The following is a 7,294-nucleotide window of genomic DNA, read 5'->3' on the forward strand; positions in this document are numbered from 1 at the left end:
TGAAGACGATATACCTTCAGAAAGGCTATTTAAAAACTCGTGTAGTTGGATTGAATTAGTCTCGGCACATAGTCTCTTTGGTGCATCAATAATAGAATGATCCTAAATACTAACAAGTGTCAAACAATATTATTGCAGAAAACAGTTTTACTCGCTACTTAATTATACTATTTGCACTTATATCTCGGGTAAATCTTATCTGATTTAGGTGTTCTCTTAGTTACTTACCTACTTCCTGCATTCAAAAATAGGTGAGAAGATACTTTGTTGCATTTCCTATGTTAAGGATATGCATGATGTTTATCTTTGAAAAATTAAGTCTTGACAATCCAGTTTTGTAATATACTACGCAAGTGTGGAGTTCCAATGATGTGGAGTTTCCAACTCGTCAAACTCTCATTGAATTTTTAAGTTAGATTTCTCTCCTCCCTATTTCAAGTTCTGACCTATTGGTAATGGCTTTTATTTATAGTGAAATTATGGGTTGTCACATTTATTAAAACACTCTGGATATGGCATCATTAAGCAGACCTAAGTTTTCACTTAAAGTTATAATATATGGAAATAACCTAATTGTCCATCGCCTAATTGTAATGAGGGAAATCCCAATTAGTTAAGCATTGATTTCTGTATTTTCAATTGTACTCATACTTCCTGTAAACAGAAAAGGCTGCAGTAGAGCTGCACAAGTATGCTAGCATTACGTATGCATTATCTTCAGTATAGCTCTATAACGAATTATGTTGGACATACTCATTCCAATTACTCACTTTCTTATTTGAGTTTTGGTACTTCTTTACCCTTTACATCCCCCGTTATTGTATTTCCCCTCATCCCTCTGCCAACTAAACTGACACCAAGCAAACCTTTTCAAATAATGTAGTAACCCCTCCTCCCAGCGTGCTACTTAATCACCTGACTAATTACCCAGTGTGGTTCTCTCCGTTCACATTACCCACTCCTCTGCCAGGCAAACTTTTTTCAACATTGTATTAATCCCTCCTCCCAGCCTGCTAACTTATCAATAATGTCCAGAGATATATAGACTGTTTGATCTGTAATTTTACCAAGTGATGTTATACCATAATGAAATCTAGGTAGTAAAATTAAAACATTTTTTGTAGAACACCCAAGTTGTTTAGTTTCAATTTTAATATGAAGATTTTCCACCAAGAGACACCAGAAACTGTTTTATATATTTATTAATAATCTTTAATAATGTATGTAATGGCACTGTCTGTTTTCTCATGAACGCTCTATTTGTTGTTGTCTTTCTATTTCCGCTTCTATGACATTTTTATGGATTTATTTTTAAATGCTTCAAATTTACTGCTCCATAGCTAGTAGTTTTATTTTTAAAGTATGTACATTCTAAGTTGCATGAGCCTCCCAGCATATAAGTTCAATGGCAGTGGTCAAACATGAATATATTTTGTGAGTGTATATCTTAGGGATTATGGCAAAATATCCAAAATTACTTGTTTTATTTCACTCGTTGTGAAAAGTGGCCTTTTTGCAAGTGTGCTAAGTGGTGCTCATCACCGAATTTAAGTTTTTTCATCATATTAACTATCGTGAATGTAGTTTTTCCCATATGATTTCAAAATTTTGATGATGACACATACGTGATTGCACTGTACAGGTGATTGGAGCATAATCATCTACATCTACAGGTACACATTTTTTGCTGCAGTTTGGGTGCTTGTGTCAAAAAAAAAAGTTTTTAATACAGATAGTCAATAGTTCTGCAGTGAGGAATTATTACGTTAGTTTGATGAAGTAAAGAAATTCTCAAGTTCCAGAAATCAATTACAAAGTTATGACCTATCTTCAAGCTGAACGCACGAATAACTATGATGACGCTTGAGCGTTGAAACCGGTTGTACGCTAATAAAGAACAGTGGAAAGTTACTTTGTATTCTTAATTTCATTAACTATGGCTATTATTTGCATATTTTGTTATGCTGAAAATTGGAAATTTTAAACTGGTTTGTTATTCGTTTCTTATTTTGTGTCCCTCTCTCCTCATGTTTTGGGTGGCCATAGTCCAGGGGGTGGATCTTAGGGGTAATGACTGCAGGGCCGGGGTTCAATTCCCAGGCAAGCCTCTCTGGACACCTGCAGCTCCACCAAAGTTGTGTGATTTTTCGGGTACCAGATCTTCCTGGGAAACCATAACCGGCACAGGGAAAGGAACTAGCCCACCTACCCTGATGTGTGAATTTCACACGCCGTATAGGGCTCAGTACTGGGTAACTCTTCCATCACCCACCGAACTGACCTTCGGGTTGATTACTGTGTTTATGGTTTTATGTCCACATATTAATTTTTCATTCTCTACTTTCAACATTTAATCGTATGACTGCCATCAAATATGGACTAATAGGATAGCTGCTAATGAATGCCCACCAAGTGTTTTGGGAGCTCTTCTGCAGTGCTGATGACATCCATTTGCAGCGCTTGTGATATTGAGAACTGGGAAGCTTGAAATTGTTGGGCATTATTTTGAAGCGCAGAGGAATGCCCAATACTTTCAAATTTATGATACACATGCACGGCAGCATTTTGTGTGTACCGGCACGCTCCCATTACTCGCCTGTACCATAGTGATGAGAAATTATAATGCAATACCAGCAATTTGCATGATATGTCTCTTATTTCTATCAAAAAACTCAACAGTCAATATAAAACAAATGATAATAATTCCAGACTCTTAGGTATGATCTCATTGTACATGTAGGTATTTTAATTGTTTTCTGTTTATTTAATTTTTTATCCTGATTATGTAAGATGTTATTTTTTATTTTACATTGTGAAATATATTCAATTTAATCATTGCATCAATAATGTGGCAACTATTACATATTTAGCAATTTTAGGGTAGTTTTTAACTTTCTCTTAACTTTGATGAACATATTGATATGAAAACCAAGAGAGTTTATAAAATGCTTGGTTTCAGACCAAGACACTCCAAAGACAGGATTCAGCATTGAAACAATGAAAATGTGTTTGTAACTATAGTTTGAATTAAGTTGGAATATGGCTATATTTTCTGGTCCCCATTCCATGAATTGGCAAACGTACCGATGAATCACATAAGCTGGCTTGAAAAGTTTGAAAGATAGATTATCAGAATTTACATGAAAACCTAGTACATTACTCAAAGAACATCATATTTCAGATGAGAAATAATAATTATTGCCTGACACAGGTGCATCATAATGGTGATTTTCATGCTCACACATTCCCTTAAGAAACCTTAAAATGTTTTGAGAAGTAATGATAATAGTGGGCGACTTTGCAATGAGGTGGAGATTTTTTAATGAGGAAGGACTGTGTAAAGGATAAATAGGAAATGGCATCCTGGAAAATGAGCAAAGATTTCCACATGAAGAAATAGATCCGTAACAGATTTGATCAAGTCCTCATGAAGTGAAAGCATATTTAAGCACGACGAACAAATCTAAGACAAGGTAAATCCCATGAGCAACTGATTAAAAGCTAGCTGGATGACACTGCCAAAAGTTTTTGCCCAAGGAAGCACTTCATGAGAAAACAAAGATGTTAAAATGTAATATGAACAGCCATTAAGCATTTTATCAAAACTTATGCATGGATCGTGACATTATACTGGTTATAAAGCCATGCCACGCTAGAAAATGACAAGAGGAAATTCAACTTTTGGAAACGTGCAAGGCACTCCAAAAATTATTTACGTGGTACCAAGACAAAAGTTTGGACCTGAATTTTGAAAATTCACTACTAACATACCAATACATAACCCACAAAAAAATAAAAGATGACATAAATATTTTACTTGGAGGAAAATATATACTTAAACATCTTTAAAAGTAATGAAATTAAGAATACAAAGTAACTTTTTACTGTCCTTTATTAGCGTACAACCGGTTTCAACACTCAAGCGTCATCATCAGGTACCTGAGGTGACGCTTGAGCGTTGAAACCGGTTGTACGCTAATAAAGGACAGTGGAAAGTTACTTTGTATTCCTAATTTCATTGAAATGAATTTCAACAAGGTTGAGCCAGGAAAAATTGAATATCTTTAAAAGTGTTCCTAAGAGCGATAACTGGCCACTTCACATTATCAGGGCAGTAAATCTGTTCACAAATGGTTGTATTTGTTCCCCACGTCAACCTCTATTTGATGTGGATGAATTCTTAGAGGATGGTAATTTGTTCTAATGTATTTTTAATTTGATAACACAATTTTTTTTACTTATTTGATGCTGGTTTTTAAATGTTTTTCTTTTATTTGACTTACAACACTGAAGTGACCCATGATATGTAATGTATACATCATAGTTATGATCTCTGGACAAATTAGCAGTGTTTCTCTGGGTAAGTAAACACAGCAGAAGTTGAGGAGAGTGCGAAAGAAAAGTACCAGTTTAGGGAAGCAGTAGAAAGTGTAAAAGCCAATCTAGTAGGATTCTTAATTAGGCACTGCTTTTGATGTGCAAACTTGTTGAGAGAAGAACAAAAGCAAATCCTGTGATGGAATTAATGGATGCAAGTTTAACAAATATATACCCACATGGATGTCATTGAAGAATTGGCATCGAACAGTAAATCCATTTCAAAGGCAATTTGCTAATTCCACCTGCAACACTTGTAGGTTGAAGAGATGGAAGCAGTTCTCCCGAGACACATACTGGCTCCATCTGTGATTATTGTTTTTGCCTCATTCATTCAGAATGATATATTCAAATATTGTAGAACTCTTGATATATCCATAATTTTCACATCATATAAAAATGTTTATCCACTCTAAAAAGATTCAATACATTAAAATGTTGCAATCATTGATGGTATTACTTCGCTAGTAGTTGCCCCTTATTTATACATAAATATCGTCTTAGGAATTTAGATAATGCAGATGATTTGGTATAGCATAAAAAGCTTAGGTATCAATATACACCTTTTAGAGACTCTCAAATCACCGAAATGTATTGGAATACCATTGCTATACGTAATATTTCTGATTTGATGTAAATTCATACCGTTTTAAACAATTGAAAAAATGTTCCACTTTTGAGACATGCTCTGTAAATCTTCCTTTAAGGGCAATATTAGTAGGTTTTATATTTGCATTTTCTTTTAAGCATTCAGCTATTCAGCATCTTTAGCTTCATTCTGACGTATAATTATCACCTAATTTGTAGAAGATTATACAACTTAATATATATCACAGATAATATTTGGATAGCCCAACCTGATGTCAAACCAAAACAGATTCTACCGAAGCAGAATAATTAATCTTCAAAAATCTCATCATTGGTTGTTCAATCATGAGGTTGGTTGGCTGCAGCCCTCCATCCTACCCTATCTGGTGCTAATTGGCTTACTTCCTGGTATTTTTGGCAATGTGCTCTCTCCTTTATTTGTCCCATGCATGTATTTATTCCTCGGCCTTCCTCTTGGGACCTTTCCCTCTATATTTCCTCATATTACGTTCTTCATGAATCCATTGTGCCTCAGGGTGTGGCCAATCCATCTGGTTCTTCTCTATGGTGTTCCATACGGTCAGTTCTTTGTCTATTCTTCTTTATACTTCTTCTTTTATCCGTCCATTTGATCCTAAGCATCCTCCTTGAGCACCAGGTTTCAAAGGCTTCTTGACTTTTCCGGTCTACTTTTCTGATGGTCCATGCTTCTGATCCATAGTGCCATGCTCTATACGAATGTTTTCATGTATTGTTTCCTCGTCTGTAGTTCTATCTTCTTTGAACACAGCAGTTGTCTATTCATTGTGAATGCTCTCTTAGCTTGAGTTATTCTTCACGTAATGTCTGTTTGTACTTCTTCCATCCCATGTGATAGGTGAAGGAATCCACTAGCTCCAATTTTTGTCCTTTCAGTGTGACTTATATTCTGCTTCTCTCCTCCTTACATTCGGATTTTAGTCTTCGCCTTGTTTATGTTCATCTTTGTAGAACTTGATCCAAAACATTTCAAGAACTTTGAAGATCCTCATAGTTTTCTGCTATTATTGCAATATCATCGGCGAAGCGTAGCATGTTTATCTCTTCTATATTGATCCTGATTCCGTTTCATCCGAACCTTGTACTTCTTTTATTGCCGTCTTCAGGTAAATGTTGAACAATCCAAGTGAGAGGTTGCATCTTTGTCTAATTTCTTTGTTAATTTTAGCCCCGATGTGGCTTCCATCTCTCATTCCCATTGTGACGACTTGCTTCCTGTATAGCTGCTAGGTTATCCTTCTGTCGTTGTATTCTATTCTGAGTTTCTCCAGCAGTCCATACATTTTGTTCCATTCCATATTTTTGAAGGCTTTCTCCCAGCAAAGGAATGTCACATACAGTTGCTTGTTCACATATATTGTTTTCTCTATCATGATTTTCAGACAGAATAGCTTCCCTGGTTCCTCTGTTCTTCCTAAAGCCATAATATCTGCATACAACAAATTCTTAACATGGTATACTTAATAGCCTTTCTGAAACTGGCTATATGACTTATTACAATGCTCTTTCAAATTCAGGGTTTAGAATTTATATTGAAAAACTTGATTAAGCCCTTACCATATTTTATAGAGAAATACATTAAAGAGCTTCATATATTCATCATAACTTTTTTCAACGCGGCTACTTACGTCCTGTATACATTTTCTTTTGCATTTGGTTGATTCATTCTTCAACAGCAAGATATAAACATTGTTAATTCATCACTTTCCAGTTTCGACCCAAGGCTCGAGAGGTAAATATTAATAGTGAAAAAGTATAACAGTGAAATGAAATAAATATAAGAGAATGAATTTTAATGTACTTTCACAAAATTTGATATTGCTTGGCAGATTTGATTACATTTCCTACAAAAAATACCGCTAACATCTTTACGTCCGTATATGTAATGCTTTTAATACACTAGTAGAAGACAAATGATGTAAATAAATTACTACCATACTGAAACCGCCGCCTCCCACAAATCTGGAGTTGGCTATATTGGCTTTCTACTGCCGCGCCCACGTTTGAAATCCGCGCAACTTTCCTGGTCAATGTTTATAGGTCATCACATGCGAAACACTATCGCAATAGAAGAATTAAAAAGAACGGAAGTATTAAAGATGTATTTTCATAATTTATGCCGTAGAAAAATGTTTTGTTGACAAAAAGAGTTCTCATTTTCACCAGGATCAAAAGTCGCTTACCAGAGAGGCATTTGTTAAGAAAAATTGTTCACACCCTAGTTTGGCAACGTGGCTTAACTTTCGCGCTCATTGGAGGAGAGCGAACAAGATTTGTTGAATGTTGATGA

The sequence above is a fragment of the Hetaerina americana genome, unplaced genomic scaffold (assembly GCF_022747635.1).
Source record: "Hetaerina americana unplaced genomic scaffold, ioHetAmer1.1.p SCAF_37, whole genome shotgun sequence".
Taxonomy (NCBI): domain Eukaryota; kingdom Metazoa; phylum Arthropoda; class Insecta; order Odonata; family Calopterygidae; genus Hetaerina; species Hetaerina americana.